This window comes from Pseudophryne corroboree, chromosome 9 (genome assembly GCF_028390025.1).
Source record: "Pseudophryne corroboree isolate aPseCor3 chromosome 9, aPseCor3.hap2, whole genome shotgun sequence".
Lineage (NCBI taxonomy): Eukaryota > Metazoa > Chordata > Amphibia > Anura > Myobatrachidae > Pseudophryne > Pseudophryne corroboree.
Genome location: NC_086452.1, coordinates 249,699,413 through 249,717,488, shown reverse-complemented (window position 1 = coordinate 249,717,488; position 18,076 = coordinate 249,699,413). Strand labels below are relative to the sequence as shown.

At 46.3% G+C, this 18,076-nt stretch overlaps 1 protein-coding gene across 1 annotated transcript in view; it reads left to right on the top strand.

Moving 5' to 3' along the window:
• LOC134957945 (beta-1,3-galactosyltransferase 2-like) overlaps window positions 1-17,337 on the top strand; it is a 492,768-nt gene extending 475,431 nt beyond the window's left edge. Inside the window, exon 5 of the transcript XR_010186808.1 lies at window positions 17,214-17,337. The gene's annotated coding sequence lies outside the window, so the exon portion shown is untranslated. The remainder of the gene's footprint in view (window positions 1-17,213) is intronic.
• The last annotated feature ends 739 nt before the right edge of the window (window positions 17,338-18,076 follow it).

The following is an 18,076-nucleotide window of genomic DNA, read 5'->3' as shown; positions in this document are numbered from 1 at the left end:
CCGGTTATTCACAATACCAATAAAAGCAGACATATAAGAAACAATACACATATATAAAACTAGGTGACTCATTACGCCCTATGGGCGCTCTTCACACCGTCATAAGGAGCTATGCTCCCTTAACCCTTGCATGCCTTTGTGGCATGCAATATTTGAATTATATGGAGTATTACTTCCAATCATAATTGTGTGAGTGGTTAAATATTGCATGGAAAAAGGGCTTGCGATGGTTAAAGGGTCGTAACCCCTTGTAACGGTGTGAACAGCACATGCAGGGCCTGATGAATCACCTAGTAGGTGCTGTGGTTGGGGAGGTGGTGGGTGCAGGGGAGACGTGGATGGGGGAGGGGCTGGTGCATGGGTGCTATGAGTAGAGGGGTGGGGGGGCCATGGATGGGGCCCGGAGGTACTGTGAGTGGGGGAGGGGTGGGTAATGCTTCTCCTGCTTCTCCTCCTGGAAGCAGCTAAGCTGCTGTTCTCCCTTTGGCATTGGCTCTCCCGGAGACTCGCAGAGCAGCCAAGCAGCCAGTCACTATTGTTAGCACCGGTGTCCCAACGTACCGCATTACAGGGAAGTAGATGCACTCAATAAACTGCTTCGGCGCTAAGGGCTGCTGGGAGCTGTGGTTTATTTAGTGCATCTACTATTCTGTAATGCAACGCGTTGGGACACTGGCGCTAACAATAGTGTCTGGCTTGCAGACCTGACTGACTCGCTAAATCAATGTAAAAGGTGAGAGTGCTGTGCAGTGTCAGTGACACTGCACACCCAATGCACTGCACTGTCACCTTTTTACATTGATTTAGCGTTCAGACATTACCCTCCGCGATATCACCCACTCTATCAGTTACATTAGCCATCTCAGGGGTTTCAGGCCAGCAGCCCAGGTGCTGTGTTGCGGAGTCAGGGCCTCTGGGGATCTGTGCGTGGCTGTGCGGGAAGGCATTTCTGTGACATCACGCGCATATGAGGCTCCGGGGCTCAGAGTATGCGGCGCAGGGAGGGCTATGAAAGCTTTCTGCTGCACCGCTTTCATACACATCTATGCCAGTGGCTGCAGCAGCTTTTGTTCCACCTGCGCCACAGCTAGGGAGTGGGGATTGTTGAATACGGAGGGGGCAGACGGACTGGCAGCAGGACATAGGATGCTGCAGTGAATGGATTTGTTTTTCCCTATCGACAGTAGAGATGAGCGGGTTCGGTTTCTCTGAATCCGAACCCGCCCGAACTTCATGGTTTTTTTCACGGGTCCGAGCAGACTCGGATCCTCCCGCCTTGCTCGGTTAACCCGAGCGCGCCCGAACGTCATCATGACGCTGTCGGATTCTCGCGAGACTCGGATTCTATATAAGGAGCCGCGCGTCGCCGCCATTTTCACACGTGCATTGAGATTGATAGGGAGAGGACGTGGCTGGCGTCCTCTCCATTTAGATTAGAAGAGAGAGAGAGAGAGAGAGATTGACCTGATTTACTGGAGCTTAGGAGTACTGTAGAAGTGTAGAGAGTGCAGAGTTTACTAGTGACTGACCACAGTGACCACCAGACAGTGCAGTTTTGTTTTATTTAATATATCCGTTCTCTGCCTGAAAAAAACGATACACACAGTGACTCAGTCACATACCATATCTGTGTGCACTGCTCAGCCCAGTGTGCTGCATCATCTATGTATATATATCTGACTGTGCTCAGCTCACACAGCTTATAATTGTGGGGGAGACTGGGGAGCACTGCAGTGCCAGTTATAGGTTATAGCAGGAGCCAGGAGTACATATTATATTAAAATTAAACAGTGCACACTTTTGCTGCAGGAGTGCCACTGCCAGTGTGACTGACCAGTGACCTGACCACACTGACCACCAGTATAGTTAGTAGTATACTATATTGTGATTGCCTGAAAAAGTTAAACACTCGTCGTGTGACTTCACTTGTGTGGTGTTTTTTTTTTTATTCTATAAAAAACTCATTCTGCTGACAGACAGTGTCCAGCAGGTCCGTCATTATATAATATATACCTGTCCGGCTGCAGTAGTGATATATATATATATTTTTTATATCATTATTTATCATCCAGTCGCAGCAGACACAGTACGGTAGTTCACGGCTGTAGCTACCTCTGTGTCGGCACTCGGCAGTCCATCCATAATTGTATACCACCTACCCGTGGTTTTTTTTTCTTTCTTCTTTATACATACATACTACTACATCTCTTTATCAACCAGTCTATATTAGCAGCAGACACAGTACAGTACGGTAGTTCACGGCTGTAGCTACCTCTGTGTCGGCACTCGGCAGTCCGTCCATAATTGTATACCACCTACCCGAGGTTTTTTTTTCTTTCTTCTTTATACATACATACTACTACATCTCTTTATCAACCAGTCTATATTAGCAGCAGACACAGTACAGTACGGTAGTCCACGGCTGTAGTTACCTCTGTGTCGGCACTCGGCAGTCCGTCCATAATTGTATACCACCTACCCGTGGTTTTTTTTTCTTTCTTCTTTATACATACATACTACTACATCTCTTTATCAACCAGTCTATATTAGCAGCAGACACAGTACAGTACGGTAGTTCACGGCTGTAGCTACCTCTGTGTCGGCACTCGGCAGTCCGTCCATAATTGTATACCACCTACCCGTGGTTTTTTTTTCTTTCTTCTTTATACATACATACTACTACATCTCTTTATCAACCAGTCTATATTAGCAGCAGACACAGTACAGTACGGTAGTCCACGGCTGTAGCTACCTCTGTGTCGGCACTCGGCAGTCCGTCCATAATTGTATACCACCTACCCGTGGTTTTTTTTTCTTTCTTCTTTATACATACATACTACTACATCTCTTTATCAACCAGTCTATATTAGCAGCAGACACAGTACAGTACGGTAGTTCACGGCTGTAGCTACCTCTGTGTCGGCACTCGGCAGTCCGTCCATAATTGTATACCACCTACCCGTGGTTTTTTTTTCTTTCTTCTTTATACATACATACTACTACATCTCTTTATCAACCAGTCTATATTAGCAGCAGACACAGTACAGTACGGTAGTCCACGGCTGTAGCTACCTCTGTGTCGGCACTCGGCAGTCCGTCCATAATTGTATACCACCTACCCGTGTTTTTTTTTTCTTTCTTCTTTATACATACATACTACTACATCTCTTTATCAACCAGTCTATATTAGCAGCAGACACAGTACAGTACGGTAGTTCACGGCTGTAGCTACCTCTGTGTCGGCACTCGGCAGTCCATCCATAATTGTATACCACCTACCCGTGGTTTTTTTTCTTTCTTCTTTATACATACATACTACTACATCTCTTTATCAACCAGTCTATATTAGCAGCAGACACAGTACAGTACGGTAGTCCACGGCTGTAGTTACCTCTGTGTCGGCACTCGGCAGTCCGTCCATAATTGTATACCACCTACCCGTGTTTTTTTTTTCTTTCTTCTTTATACATACATACTACTACATCTCTTTATCAACCAGTCTATATTAGCAGACACAGTACAGTACGGTAGTTCACGGCTGTAGCTACCTCTGTGTCGGCACTCGGCAGTCCGTCCATAATTGTATACCACCTACCCGTGGTTTTTTTTTCTTTCTTCTTTATACATACATACTACTACATCTCTTTATCAACCAGTCTATATTAGCAGCAGACACAGTACAGTACGGTAGTCCACGGCTGTAGCTACCTCTGTGTCGGCACTCGGCAGTCCGTCCGTAATTGTATACTAGTATCCATCCATCTCCATTGTTTACCTGGGGTGCCTTTTAGTTGTGCCTATTAAAATATGGAGAACAAAAATGTTGAGGTTCCAAAATTAGGGAAAGATCAAGATCCACTTCCACCTCGTGCTGAAGCTGCTGCCACTAGTCATGGCCGAGACGATGAAATGCCAGCAACGTCGTCTGCCAAGGCCGATGCCCAATGTCATAGTACAGAGCATGTCAAATCCAAAACACCAAATATCAGTAAAAAAAGGACTCCAAAACCTAAAATAAAATTGTCGGAGGAGAAGCGTAAACTTGCCAATATGCCATTTACCACACGGAGTGGCAAGGAACGGCTGAGGCCCTGGCCTATGTTCATGGCTAGTGGTTCAGCTTCACATGAGGATGGAGGCACTCAGCCTCTCGCTAGAAAAATGAAAAGACTCAAGCTGGCAAAAGCAGTAGCACCGCAAAGAACTGTGCGTTCTTCGAAATCCCAAATCCACAAGGAGAGTCCAATTGTGTCGGTTGCGATGCCTGACCTTCCCAACACTGGACGTGAAGAGCATGCGCCTTCCACCATTTGCACGCCCCCTGCAAGTGCTGGAAGGAGCACCCGCAGTCCAGTTCCTGATAGTCAGATTGAAGATGTCAGTGTTGAAGTACACCAGGATGAGGAGGATATGGGTGTTGCTGGCGCTGGGGAGGAAATTGACCAGGAGGATTCTGATGGTGAGGTGGTTTGTTTAAGTCAGGCACCCGGGGAGACACCTGTTGTCCGTGGGAGGAATATGGCCGTTGACATGCCTGGTGAAAATACCAAAAAAATCAGCTCTTCGGTGTGGAGGTATTTCAACAGAAATGCGGACAACAGGTGTCAAGCCGTGTGTTCCCTTTGTCAAGCTGTAATAAGTAGGGGTAAGGACGTTAACCACCTCGGAACATCCTCCCTTATACGTCACCTGCAGCGCATTCATAATAAGTCAGTGACAAGTTCAAAAACTTTGGGTGACAGCGGAAGCAGTCCACTGACCAGTAAATCCCTTCCTCTTGTAACCAAGCTCACGCAAACCACCCCACCAACTCCCTCAGTGTCAATTTCCTCCTTCCCCAGGAATGCCAATAGTCCTGCAGGCCATGTCACTGGCAATTCTGATGATTCCTCTCCTGCCTGGGATTCCTCCGATGCATCCTTGCGTGTAACGCCTACTGCTGCTGGCGCTGCTGTTGTTGCTGCTGGGAGTCGATGGTCATCCCAGAGGGGAAGTCGTAAGACCACTTGTACTACTTCCACCAAGCAATTGACTGTCCAACAGTCCTTTGCGAGGAAGATGAAATATCACAGCAGTCATCCTACTGCAAAGCGGATAACTGAGGCCTTGGCATCCTGGGTGGTGAGAAACGTGGTTCCGGTATCCATCATTACTGCAGAGCCAACTAGAGACTTGTTGGAGGTACTGTGTCCCCGGTACCAAATACCATCTAGGTTCCATTTCTCTAGGCAGGCGATACCGAAAATGTACACAGACCTCAGAAAAAGAGTCACCAGTGTCCTAAAAAATGCAGCTGTACCCAATGTCCACTTAACCACGGACATGTGGACAAGTGGAGCAGGGCAGGGTCAGGACTATATGACTGTGACAGCCCACTGGGTAGATGTATGGACTCCCGCCGCAAGAACAGCAGCGGCGGCACCAGTAGCAGCATCTCGCAAACGCCAACTCTTTCCTAGGCAGGCTACGCTTTGTATCACCGCTTTCCAGAATACGCACACAGCTGAAAACCTCTTACGGCAACTGAGGAAGATCATCGCGGAATGGCTTACCCCAATTGGACTCTCCTGTGGATTTGTGGCATCGGACAACGCCAGCAATATTGTGTGTGCATTAAATATGGGCAAATTCCAGCACGTCCCATGTTTTGCACATACCTTGAATTTGGTGGTGCAGAATTATTTAAAAAACGACAGGGGCGTGCAAGAGATGCTGTCGGTGGCCAGAAGAATTGCGGGACACTTTCGGTGTACAGGCACCACGTACAGAAGACTGGAGCACCACCAAAAACTACTGAACCTGCCCTGCCATCATCTGAAGCAAGAAGTGGTAACGAGGGGGAATTCAACCCTCTATATGCTTCAGAGGTTGGAGGAGCAGCAAAAGGCCATTCAAGCCTATACAATTGAGCACGATATAGGAGGTGGAATGCACCTGTCTCAAGCGCAGTGGAGAATGATTTCAACGTTGTGCAAGGTTCTGCTGCCCTTTGAACTTGCCACACGTGAAGTCAGTTCAGACACTGCCAGCCTGAGTCAGGTCATTCCCCTCATCAGGCTTTTGCAGAAGAAGCTGGAGACATTGAAGGAGGAGCTAACACGTAGCGATTCCGCTAGGCATGTGGGACTTGTGGATGGAGCCCTTAATTCGCTTAACAAGGATTCACGGGTGGTCAATCTGTTGAAATCAGAGCACTACATTTTGGCCACCATGCTCGATCCTAGATTTAAAGCCTACCTTGGATCTCTCTTTCCGGCAGACACAAGTCTGCTGGGGTTGAAAGACCTGCTGGTGAGAAAATTGTCAAGTCAAGCGGAACGCGACCTGTCAACATCTCCTCCTTCACATTCTCCCGCAACTGGGGGTGCGAGGAAAAGGCTCAGAATTCCGAGCCCACCCGCTGGCGGTGATGCAGGGCAGTCTGGAGCGACTGCTGATGCTGACATCTGGTCCGGACTGAAGGACCTGACAACGATTACGGACATGTCGTCTACTGTCACTGCATATGATTCTCTCCCCATTGAAAGAATGGTGGAGGATTATATGAGTGACCGCATCCAAGTAGGCACGTCACACAGTCCATACTTATACTGGCAGGAAAAAGAGGCAATTTGGAGGCCCTTGCACAAACTGGCTTTATTCTACCTAAGTTGCCCTCCCACAAGTGTGTACTCCGAAAGAGTGTTTAGTGCCGCCGCTCACCTTGTCAGCAATCGGCATACGAGGTTACATCCAGAAAATGTGGAGAAGATGATGTTCATTAAAATGAATTATAATCAATTCCTCCGCGGAGACATTGACCAGCAGCAATTGCCTCCACAAAGTACACAGGGAGCTGAGATGGTGGATTCCAGTGGGGACGAATTGATAATCTGTGAGGAGGGGGATGTACACGGTGATATATCGGAGGATGATGATGAGGTGGACATCTTGCCTCTGTAGAGCCAGTTTGTGCAAGGAGAGATTAATTGCTTCTTTTTTGGTGGGGGTCCAAACCAACCCGTCATATCAGTCACAGTCGTGTGGCAGACCCTGTCACTGAAATGATGGGTTGGTTAAAGTGTGCATGTCCTGTTTTGTTTATACAACATAAGGGTGGGTGGGAGGGCCCAAGGACAATTCCATCTTGCACCTCTTTTTTCTTTTATTTTTCTTTGCGTCATGTGCTGTTTGGGGAGGGTTTTTTGGAAGGGACATCCTGCGTGACACTGCAGTGCCACTCCTAAATGGGCCCGGTGTTTGTGTCGGCCACTAGGGTCGCTAATCTTACTCACACAGCTACCTCATTGCGCCTCTTTTTTTCTTTGCGTCATGTGCTGTTTGGGGAGGGTTTTTTGGAAGGGACATCCTGCGTGACACTGCAGTGCCACTCCTAAATGGGCCCGGTGTTTGTGTCGGCCACTACGGTCGCTAATCTTACTCACACAGCTACCTCATTGCGCCTCTTTTTTTCTTTGCGTCATGTGCTGTTTGGGGAGGGTTTTTTGGAAGGGACATCCTGCGTGACACTGCAGTGCCACTCCTAGATGGGCCCGGTGTTTGTGTCGGCCACTAGGGTCGCTAATCTTACTCACACAGCTACCTCATTGCGCCTCTTTTTTTCTTTGCGTCATGTGCTGTTTGGGGAGGGTTTTTTGGAAGGGACATCCTGCGTGACACTGCAGTGCCACTCCTAAATGGGCCCGGTGTTTGTGTCGGCCACTACGGTCGCTAATCTTACTCACACAGCTACCTCATTGCGCCTCTTTTTTTCTTTGCGTCATGTGCTGTTTGGGGAGGGTTTTTTGGAAGGGACATCCTACGTGACACTGCAGTGCCACTCCTAGATGGGCCCGGTGTTTGTGTCGGCCACTAGGGTCGCTAATCTTACTCACACAGCTACCTCATTGCGCCTCTTTTTTTCTTTGCGTCATGTGCTGTTTGGGGAGGGTTTTTTGGAAGGGACATCCTGCGTGACACTGCAGTGCCGCTCCTAAATGGGCCCGGTGTTTGTGTCGGCCACTAGGGTCGCTAATCTTACTCACACAGCTACCTCATTGCGCCTCTTTTTTTCTTTGCGTCATGTGCTGTTTGGGGAGGGTTTTTTGGAAGGGACATCCTGCGTGACACTGCAGTGCCACTCCTAGATGGGCCAGGTGTTTGTGTCGGCCACTAGGGTCGCTTAGCTTAGTCATCCAGCGACCTCGGTGCAAATTTTAGGACTAAAAATAATATTGTGAGGTGTGAGGTATTCAGAATAGACTGAAAATGAGTGGAAATTATGGTTTTTGAGGTTAATAATAATATGGGATCAAAATGACCCCCAAATTCTATGATTTAAGCTGTTTTTTAGGGTTTTTTGAAAAAAACACCCGAATCCAAAACACACCCGAATCCGACAAAAAAAATTCGGTGAGGTTTTGCCAAAACGCGGTCGAACCCAAAACACGGCCGCGGAACCAAAACCAAAACACAAAACCCGAAAAATTTCAGGCGCTCATCACTAATCGACAGTGCACTTGCTGCAGATGCAGTGACATACCCTCCAACTGTACCTTTTTAGCAGGTTTAGTACCTTTTTTTTATGATCTGTACTGATTTTTGGCTATCCAAACTTCCATTGAAAGTATAGGAAAAGGGGCATGGCCACGCCACTTTACCTGTGGCCACACCCCCTTTTTGAATTTGTACCGATTTTTATGCGTACAAGGGCCCTCATTCCGAGTTGATCGCTCGCTAGCTGCTTTTAGCAGCAGTGCAAAAGCTCGGCCGCCGCCCTCTGGGAGTGTATTTTTGCTTCGTAGAAGTGCGACCGAAAGGTTAGCAGAACTGCTCGAAACATTTTTCATGCAGTTTTTGAGCAGCTCCAAACCTACTCCTACCTTGCGATCACTGCAGACAGTTTAGTTCCTGTTTTGACGTCACAAACGCCCTGCGTTCGGCCAGCCACTCCCACGTTTCCCCAGACACGCCTGCGTTTTTACCTGTCACGCCTGCGTTTTTAGCACACTCCCTGAAAACGAGCAGTTACCACCCAAAAACACCATACGCATGCGCAGAAATGCCGATTTTTAGCCTGATCGCTGTGCTGCGAACAACGGCAGCTAGCGATCAACTCGGAATGAGGGCCATTGTTGGAGGGTATGTTGTTGCAGATGCAGTGGGACTATTTTGGGGTGTGGAGCTGCAGCTCCATCAGCCCCATTGTTAACCATGCTCTGGGAACACACAGCAGCCAAAGGGCAGAGCCTCCCATTGGATGTAATCTGTGTGGGAGAGCGTTTCGCACCCAATCAACTGTGGACTGGGTGTGATAGACCTGCTGCTAACCCAATGAGAGCTCCTAGCCATGGGCCTAATTCTGAGTTGATCGCAGCAGGAAATTTGTTAGCAGATGGGCAAAACCATGGCCCTCATTCCGAGTTGTTCGCTCGGTATTTTTCATCGCATCGCAGTGAAAATCCGCTTAGTACGCATGCGCAATGTTCGCACTGCGACTGCGCCAAGTAACTTTACTATGATGAAAGTATTTTTACTCACGGCTTTTTCTTCGCTCCGGCGATCGTAATGTGATTGACAGGAAATGGGTGTTACTGGGCGGAAACACGGCGTTTCAGGGGCGTGTGGCTGAAAACGCTACCGTTTCCGGAAAAAACGCAGGAGTGGCCGGAGAAACGGTGGGAGTGCCTGGGCGAACGCTGGGTGTGTTTGTGACGTCAACCAGGAACGACAAGCACTGAAATGATCGCACAGGCAGAGTAAGTCTGGAGCTACTCTGAAACTGCTAACTCGTTTGTAATCGCAATATTGCGCGTACGTCGGTCGCAATTTTAAGAAGCTAAGATTCACTCCCAGTAGGCGGCGGCTTAGCGTGTGTAACTCTGCTACATTCGCCTTGCGAGCGAACAACTCGGAATGAGGGCCCATGTGCACTGCAGATGGGCAGATATGACATGTGCAGAGAGAGTTAGACTTGGGTGGGGTGTTTTCACACTGAAATCTAAATTGCAGTGTAAAAATAAAGCAGCCAGTATTTACCCTGCACAGAAACAAAATAACCCACCCAAATCTAACTCTCTATGCAAAAGTTACATCTGCCCCCCCTGCAGTGCACATGGTTTTGCCCAATTGCTAACAAACTTGCTGCTGCGATCAACTCAGAATTACCCCCCATGCCCAGCATTATAAACACAGTCACTCTGGGCTATTATATAGGAGATGCTGAACTATGATCCTAAATGATTTTTCGTACTAATGGTGGATTTTGTATATTAGCTCTTATAAGACACTTCCACAGGATTATGCACAGTCCTTGTTTTGATGAACTTCCAGAAAATGACTGGTTAAATGATAATCACAATGTCCTGATGCATATGCTTTCCTTCCTGTGTATATTAAATTGAGTTGAACAAGTGATTATCCCAGCAGGTGCCTAATTAATTGTGCAGAGTTCTAGTGCACACACTTTCTTTCATTTGTATGCTGAGTAGAGATGAGCGGGTTCGGTTCTCAGAGAACCGAACCCTACCAGACTTTGCCTTCCAAGTCCGGATCCGAGCCCGGCTCGGGTTTTCCCGCCTGACTCAGAAACACGAACGCGGCAAAACATCATCATCCCGCTGTCGGATTCTCACGGGATTTAGATTCCATATAAGGAACCGCGCATCGTGGCCATTTTCACTCCAGTCTCAGAGAGTGTATAGAGAGGACGTGTCCTCAGTTTTCAGTGTCTGTGTGTTTGGGTGGGAAAGTGGGGTTGCAAGTGTTGTCCAGTCCAGTGTAGTCACTCAGTGTATTGTGCTGCATCAGTCCAGGCAGTCACAGTGTTGGTGTTCTCTGCTGCCATTTATCCAGTGTAGCTGTATAAGTGGTGCTGTGTTGTGCAGACCAGTCCAGTGTAGTCAGTGTATTGTGCTGCATCAGTCCAGCCAGTCACAGTGTTGGTGTTCTCTGCTGCCATATATCCAGTGTAGCTGTATAAAGTGGTGCTGTGTTGTGCAGACCAGTGGTAGTGTCCTGTGTCATCAGTAATTCCAGTGACAATATACGCTGCTGCTATATGTCCACTGCTGCAGTATAATAATTATAACAACAACAACAACAACAACAACAACGTGTTGTGCTATATCAGACCAGTGGTAGTGTCCTGTGTCATCAGTAATTCCAGTGACGATATACGATGCTGCTATATGTCCACTGCTGCAGTATAATAATTATAACAACAACAACAACAACAACAACAACAACAACGTGTTGTGCTATATCAGACCAGTGGTAGTGTGCTGTGTCATCAGTAATTCCAGTGACGATATACGATGCTGCTATATGTCCACTGCTGCAGAATAATAATTATAATAACGTGTTGTGCTGCATCAGACCAGTGGTAGTGTCCTGTGTCATCAGTCATTCCAGTGACGATATACGCTGCTGCTATATGTCCACTGCTGCCGTATAATAATAACAACAACCACAAGTCTCTTACAGTATTGTTGTGTTGTGCTGCCTCAGACCAGTGGTAGTGTCCTGTCCATCAGTCATTCCAGTGAATCCTGTGCCGCATATTGTCTTATATAACTCCCAAAAAATAATGGAGAACAAAAATTTTGAGGATAACATAGGGAAAGATCAAGAAGAACCACTTCCTCCTAGTGCTGAAGCTGCTCCCACTAGCCATGACATAGACGATGAAATGCCATCAACGTCATCTGCCAAGGCCGATGCCCAATGTGATAGTAGAGGGCATGTAAAATCCAAAAAGCCGATATCAGTAAAAAGAAACAAAAAAAGAAATTTAAATCGTCTGAGGAGAAATGTAAACTTACCAATATACCATTTACGACCCGGAGTGGCAAGGAACGGCTGAGGCCCTGGCCTATGTTAATGAGTAGTGGGTCAGTTTCACATGACGATGGAAGCACTCATAACTGAGGCCTTGACACTTATGTTGGCATTAGATGTGTGTCCGGTATCCGCAATTATGCAGTGGGATTTAGACAATTGATGGAGGTATTGTGTCCCCGATAACAAATCCCATCTAGATTCCACTTCACTAGGCAGGCGATAGTGAGATTTTGCCATTTAATTCCAGTGATTTGGACGTATAATTACAGTGATTTTGCCAATTAATTTCAGTGATTTATAATTATTAATTACAGTGATCTCTCCAATTAATTCCAGTAATTTGGATGTATAATTCCAGTTGGAATTGTTTGTGTCGCATGGCTTAGTCATACGGTTACCTCATTGCACCTCTTCGACATCTTTGCATGAGGTGCGGTTTGGGGCCTAGGTTTTGAAAAGTGCCATCCTGTGTGACACTGCCGTATGAGTCCAGGGGTACTGCTGTATTAGTCCTGCGGTACTGCTGTATAAGTCCACCAATTGCAGATTTTTTTTAAAGTGACTGGAGCGTGCTGGAGATGCTGTCAGTGGACCAAACAATTGCGGCCCACTTTCGACATTCAGCCACTGCGTGGCACTACTAGATGGGCCAGGTGGTTGTGTCACTTGGCTTAGACCTGCAGCAACCTCGGTGCACCTTTTTTTTTTTCTTTGCATCATGTGCTGTTAGGGGCCTTTTTTTCATATCTGCCCTCCTTTCTGCCACTGCAGTGCCACGCCTAGATGGGCCAATTGCTGGTGTCACTTGGCTTAGTCATACAACTACCTCATTGCAATTCTTTTTCTTCTTTGCATCATGTGCTGTTTGGGGACTAGTTTTTGAATAGTGCCATCTTGTCTGCAACTGCAGTGCCACTCCTAGATGGGCCAGGTGTTTGTGCCGCACACTTGTGTCACCTAGCTTAGTCATACAGCCACCTCGGTGCAACTTTTAGGCCTAAAAACAATATTGTGAGGTGTTCAGAATAGACTGGAAATGAGTGGAAATTAATGTTATTGAGGTTAATAATACCGTAGGAGCAAAATTACCCCCAAATTCTGTTATTTTAGCTTTTTTTATGTTTTTTTTAAATCATCCAGATCCAAAACCAAAACACAAAAGGGTGTTACGTTCACTGTACTTGGTACTCCTGGAACTGGGTGAATGAGCCCCAAGTACAGGAATGTAATGCTGCAATAGATACGGAGCTCGGCAGCAACCCCTACGGAAACCTGACTCTGTTGTCTCACCCTCGTAGTCCGATTACGCTTGTGAGACTATGGTTTCTTGGGCCCACGGCAGCCGTGTTTGAAGGGCGGATTATGTCTGCCCAACTCCGATGCCCCCCGGTCTTAGTTGGAGACAAGGCGTAAACTGAGATGGGATGATGACAAGGGGAACCTCTAACTAAAGACAGAAATACAGAGTTAGGGGCGCTACAGAACAAAATGAAAGTATGCGCGGCTCAGCCACCAAGACTAACAACAAAGGCAACGCTGTCCACACGCCTACACGACACTGTCGTATACCGGCGAGGACAGCCAACGCAGAACCTATGCAGAAACACCAAAACAAATATAACAAGATGCTGCGGCCTAGGCCGAGGGATGCGGCAGAGCCGCTACTTACGGAACCGGTATGAACACAGGCGGATGGACAGGAACCCCAAAGCCGCAGTCACAGGCTCACAGAACAGGAAAGCCTGACAGATATCTTTAACAGGCTCAGGACTCTGGACTCAGGGCTACTGGATCACAGGAATACACCAGGGCCAGAAGCAGCTCACAAGAAGCTGGCAGGTTCTCAGGACCGGAGGACAGACTGAATTCCAAACGACAGACCAGTGGACACCAAGAATCAGGATACTGGATCAGGCACAGGCAAGCCACAGGACTCCTGGACAGGAATGCTTCAAGACAGGAAGCAGCTAGACAGAAGCTATCACCGGCGTCTGTGTAATGCACTGAGACAGAATATAACAAGGTTTTATTCCAATCACAGCAGGGACCCTAATTAATTATGTCGTGCAGCGGCCCTGCTGCACGACTCCAAAATGACAGGTGCAATTAACAGACAGGTGAGGCTAAACACATGGAAACAGGCTGCAATTATGCAGACTCACCACCGGCGGCCAACAAGAGTCTTTCTAAACCAGAGCAAAGGAAATCCTGGCCTGCAAGAGAACTATAACATAAAATACATAAACAGAAAGCAAACAGGAATGAACCACTACTTGTGGTTCATAACAAAGGGTGGTTTTGACAAAACCAAGCTAAAACCAAGACACGAAAGTGGAATTATAACTAAAACCAAGACACGAAAAGTGCCCGCCGCACATCTCTAATGCTGAGTAAATGATAGCTTAAAAAAAGCTTTTTTCCACAAGGATCAGTATACACATGGATTTTTTAAAAGTATATCTCTCTCTTTGCTTTGAGTTGATCTCTGTGTGTAGCTCATATTTCCATACCGGACCCTCTCCATGAGGGAGAAAATGCTCTGTTCCTGGACTATCCGGGTAATGTATGATTGCCATCACCTGTGGTGAAACACCTTTCTTATCAATTAACTAGCTCCCCACAGGTGAGGGAACTAATATATTACCAGGAAAGTCCAGGAACATAGCATTTTGTCCCTCATGGAGAGGGTCAGGTAGGCAACTATGGTGTAGCTGTTCAGGTAGAAGGACTTGTATTATTACAGCAATATATAACTTGTATTATTACAGCAATATATAACGGTTCTTCTCAGTCCTGTAGCAATCACATACTTTACCGCTCAAGCAGAATGGTAAATTTGCACTCTCCAGCTCTCCTTATGATCAGGCACATGGAGTGGAGATCACTACTGTTCACGGTGAGGGCGTCCGCCTGCAGCTCCCAGCTCAATCTCTGTAACCCTGATAACTCTGTTCCCTCTGATCAGTCACAATCAAATTAGTCAGGCTGTCACTGGCCTTTGGGGTTTAGTAGAGAAAAGCTGTCATGGACCATACCGATAATGTCCCAAGGGAAATTTTGCGTCTCAGGTGAATAACCCATACCTCCCAACATGACCCTCTCCAGGAGGGACAGAATGCTCTGCTCCTGGACTTCCCTCTTAATGTATGCTTGCCATCACCTGTACTGAAACACCTTTCTTATCCATTAACCTGCTCAAAACAGGTGATAGCAATAACAAATTAAGAGAAAAGTCCAGGAGCAGAGCATTTTGTCCCTCCTGGAGAGGGTCATGTTGGGAGGTACGATAACAGGACTTGTGAATGGTCCACGGTAATCAAAGGCAGTAGCAGGTAAATTCCAACGCGTTTCAGTCCTATAAATGGGACCTTTTTCAAACAGTACTTTTATACCTGCAACATGCACTGCTCCTTAGTCTCCATTGGTTCTGGTTCAGGTGGGTTTAATCATGTATCCTTTTTTAAATTTAACTCTTATCAGCATCTCATGGAAAACATCCCACAGATATCTTATCATATATATGTGTATATATATATATATATATACAAGTCGAGAGTACCGGCTCTCCCATAAGCAAATTGCAGCTGTGCGCCGGGTGCCCGTGCAAATGGACGTATGCAAGTAGAAGATGGCACGGCACTCCAAGGCGGCTTTTTAAATAATCACTCAGACGGCAGGAGTTCAGCAACGTTTCAATGTATTCAACATTGTCCTCAGGCTTAAAAAACACACAAACAGTACTTACATATATAGGAGACTCTCACCAGGTGTACAACGCCGTCCTTCCGGATACGGGACAAACACCCGCCCAGCGGCGTGAACGTCAAAGATGACGTCATCCATGTGCTCCCCATCACCATAGTAACCATATGCGCTGTAATTAAACACAGTTTTAGCTATAAGGATTGTGATTATTGTCTAATACAACTGATCATAAACCACATATGAACCAATTTAAATGAATACATTAGTCCAATATGGAAATAACTCATAAGGTACGGCCAGTATCATATTTATCTAAAGTAGCTCAGAGTTAAATATTCATTTAAACCTCGTGGGGCCACAGTATCCAATCTCTGGATCCACTGAGCTTCCCTCTGCAATAATTTTAACCCCCGATTGCCACCTCTCAATGAAGGCTGTATTTGGTCGATCATTCTATATCTAACCGTTGTTAACGGATGGCGTGCAGTGCTGAAATGGCGTGCGACAGGCTGTTCGCTTTTGCCAGTATTTATGGCTGCCTTGATCGCCGACCTATGGGCTGTCATACGTTCCTTGAATGTTCTTTCAGTTTTACCAATGTATGACAGCCCACAGGGGCATATCAATTGGTACACCACAAACCGAGACCCACAAGTGAGTCTATGTTGGATGTGGTAAGTTTTACCTGTATGAGGGTGTTGGAATTTATCCCCCGGTATTAGGAACTGACATGTCGTACATGTACATCTATAACATCCCTTTCTCATACCATAAAAAATGGATTGAGGCCTCGGATCAAATATATCTGTTCTAACTAGGATGTCACGTAAATTTCTAGTTCTTTTGTAGCAGGGCATGATTCTAGTATCAGACAATTTCAAATCAGGATCTGACTGTATGATTTCCCAATGTTTTTTAACTGAAGAATTAATGGTTTCACTTACTGCATTGGGAAATCATACAGTCAGATCCTGATTTGAAATTGTCTGATACTAGAATCATGCCCTGCTACAAAAGAACTAGAAATTTACGTGACATCCTAGTTAGAACAGATATATTTGATCCGAGGCCTCAATCCATTTTTTATGGTATGAGAAAGGGATGTTATAGATGTACATGTACGACATGTCAGTTCCTAATACCGGGGGATAAATTCCAACACCCTCATACAGGTAAAACTTACCACATCCAACATAGACTCACTTGTGGGTCTCGGTTTGTGGTGTACCAATTGATATGCCCCTGTGGGCTGTCATACATTGGTAAAACTGAAAGAACATTCAAGGAACGTATGACAGCCCATAGGTCGGCGATCAAGGCAGCCATAAATACTGGCAAAAGCGAACAGCCTGTCGCACGCCATTTCAGCACTGCACGCCATCCGTCAACAACGGTTAGATATAGAATGATCGACCAAATACAGCCTTCATTGAGAGGTGGCAATCGGGGGTTAAAATTATTGCAGAGGGAAGCTCAGTGGATCCAGAGATTGGATACTGTGGCCCCACGAGGTTTAAATGAATATTTAACTCTGAGCTACTTTAGATAAATATGATACTGGCCGTACCTTATGAGTTATTTCCATATTGGACTAATGTATTCATTTAAATTGGTTCATATGTGGTTTATGATCAGTTGTATTAGACAATAATCACAATCCTTATAGCTAAAACTGTGTTTAATTACAGCGCATATGGTTACTATGGTGATGGGGAGCACATGGATGACGTCATCTTTGACGTTCACGCCGCTGGGCGGGTGTTTGTCCCGTATCCGGAAGGACGGCGTTGTACACCTGGTGAGAGTCTCCTATATATGTAAGTACTGTTTGTGTGTTTTTTAAGCCTGAGGACAATGTTGAATACATTGAAACGTTGCTGAACTCCTGCCGTCTGAGTGATTATTTAAAAAGCCGCCTTGGAGTGCCGTGCCATCTTCTACTTGCATACGTCCATTTGCACGGGCACCCGGCGCACAGCTGCAATTTGCTTATGGGAGAGCCGGTACTCTCGACTTGTGTATGTTCTGGTCACACCGGTGGCAGTGGTGGTGACCATATTACAAGGCTCCCCAGCAGGTGAAAGTGTATCCTCATTCAGGCATCCATGGCTCTGTGAGTCGGTTGATTAATTGTCAACCTTGTACTATCTTTGCACTTTTCTTTGCACGTTTTGCACAATACATGGTAAGGGTGCATCGGCACCACCATATTGCTATACTATCCTGCATGAACACTTTAACGCTATAAGCACTTTAAAACCACAAGCACTTTATCTATTGTGATTCAACAACAGCTGTTGTGAGATGGCAGCTCCTACTACCACGGAGGAACCTATGAGTGGGTTTATGCCGAAAGTAAGTCCGCTGGGCATTATACATATGTATTCGGAATCTGAAGCGGAAGGAATACTATATGATGCAGTGTTACAAGATCAAGCGGAGGCAAGTTCATTGGATAATATCTTTCGGACATTGTTAAAGTATAAGCGTAAAGAGATAGATTTTTACTATCATTGCTTATCATTAAGTGAATACTATCGATCTAAAAAGA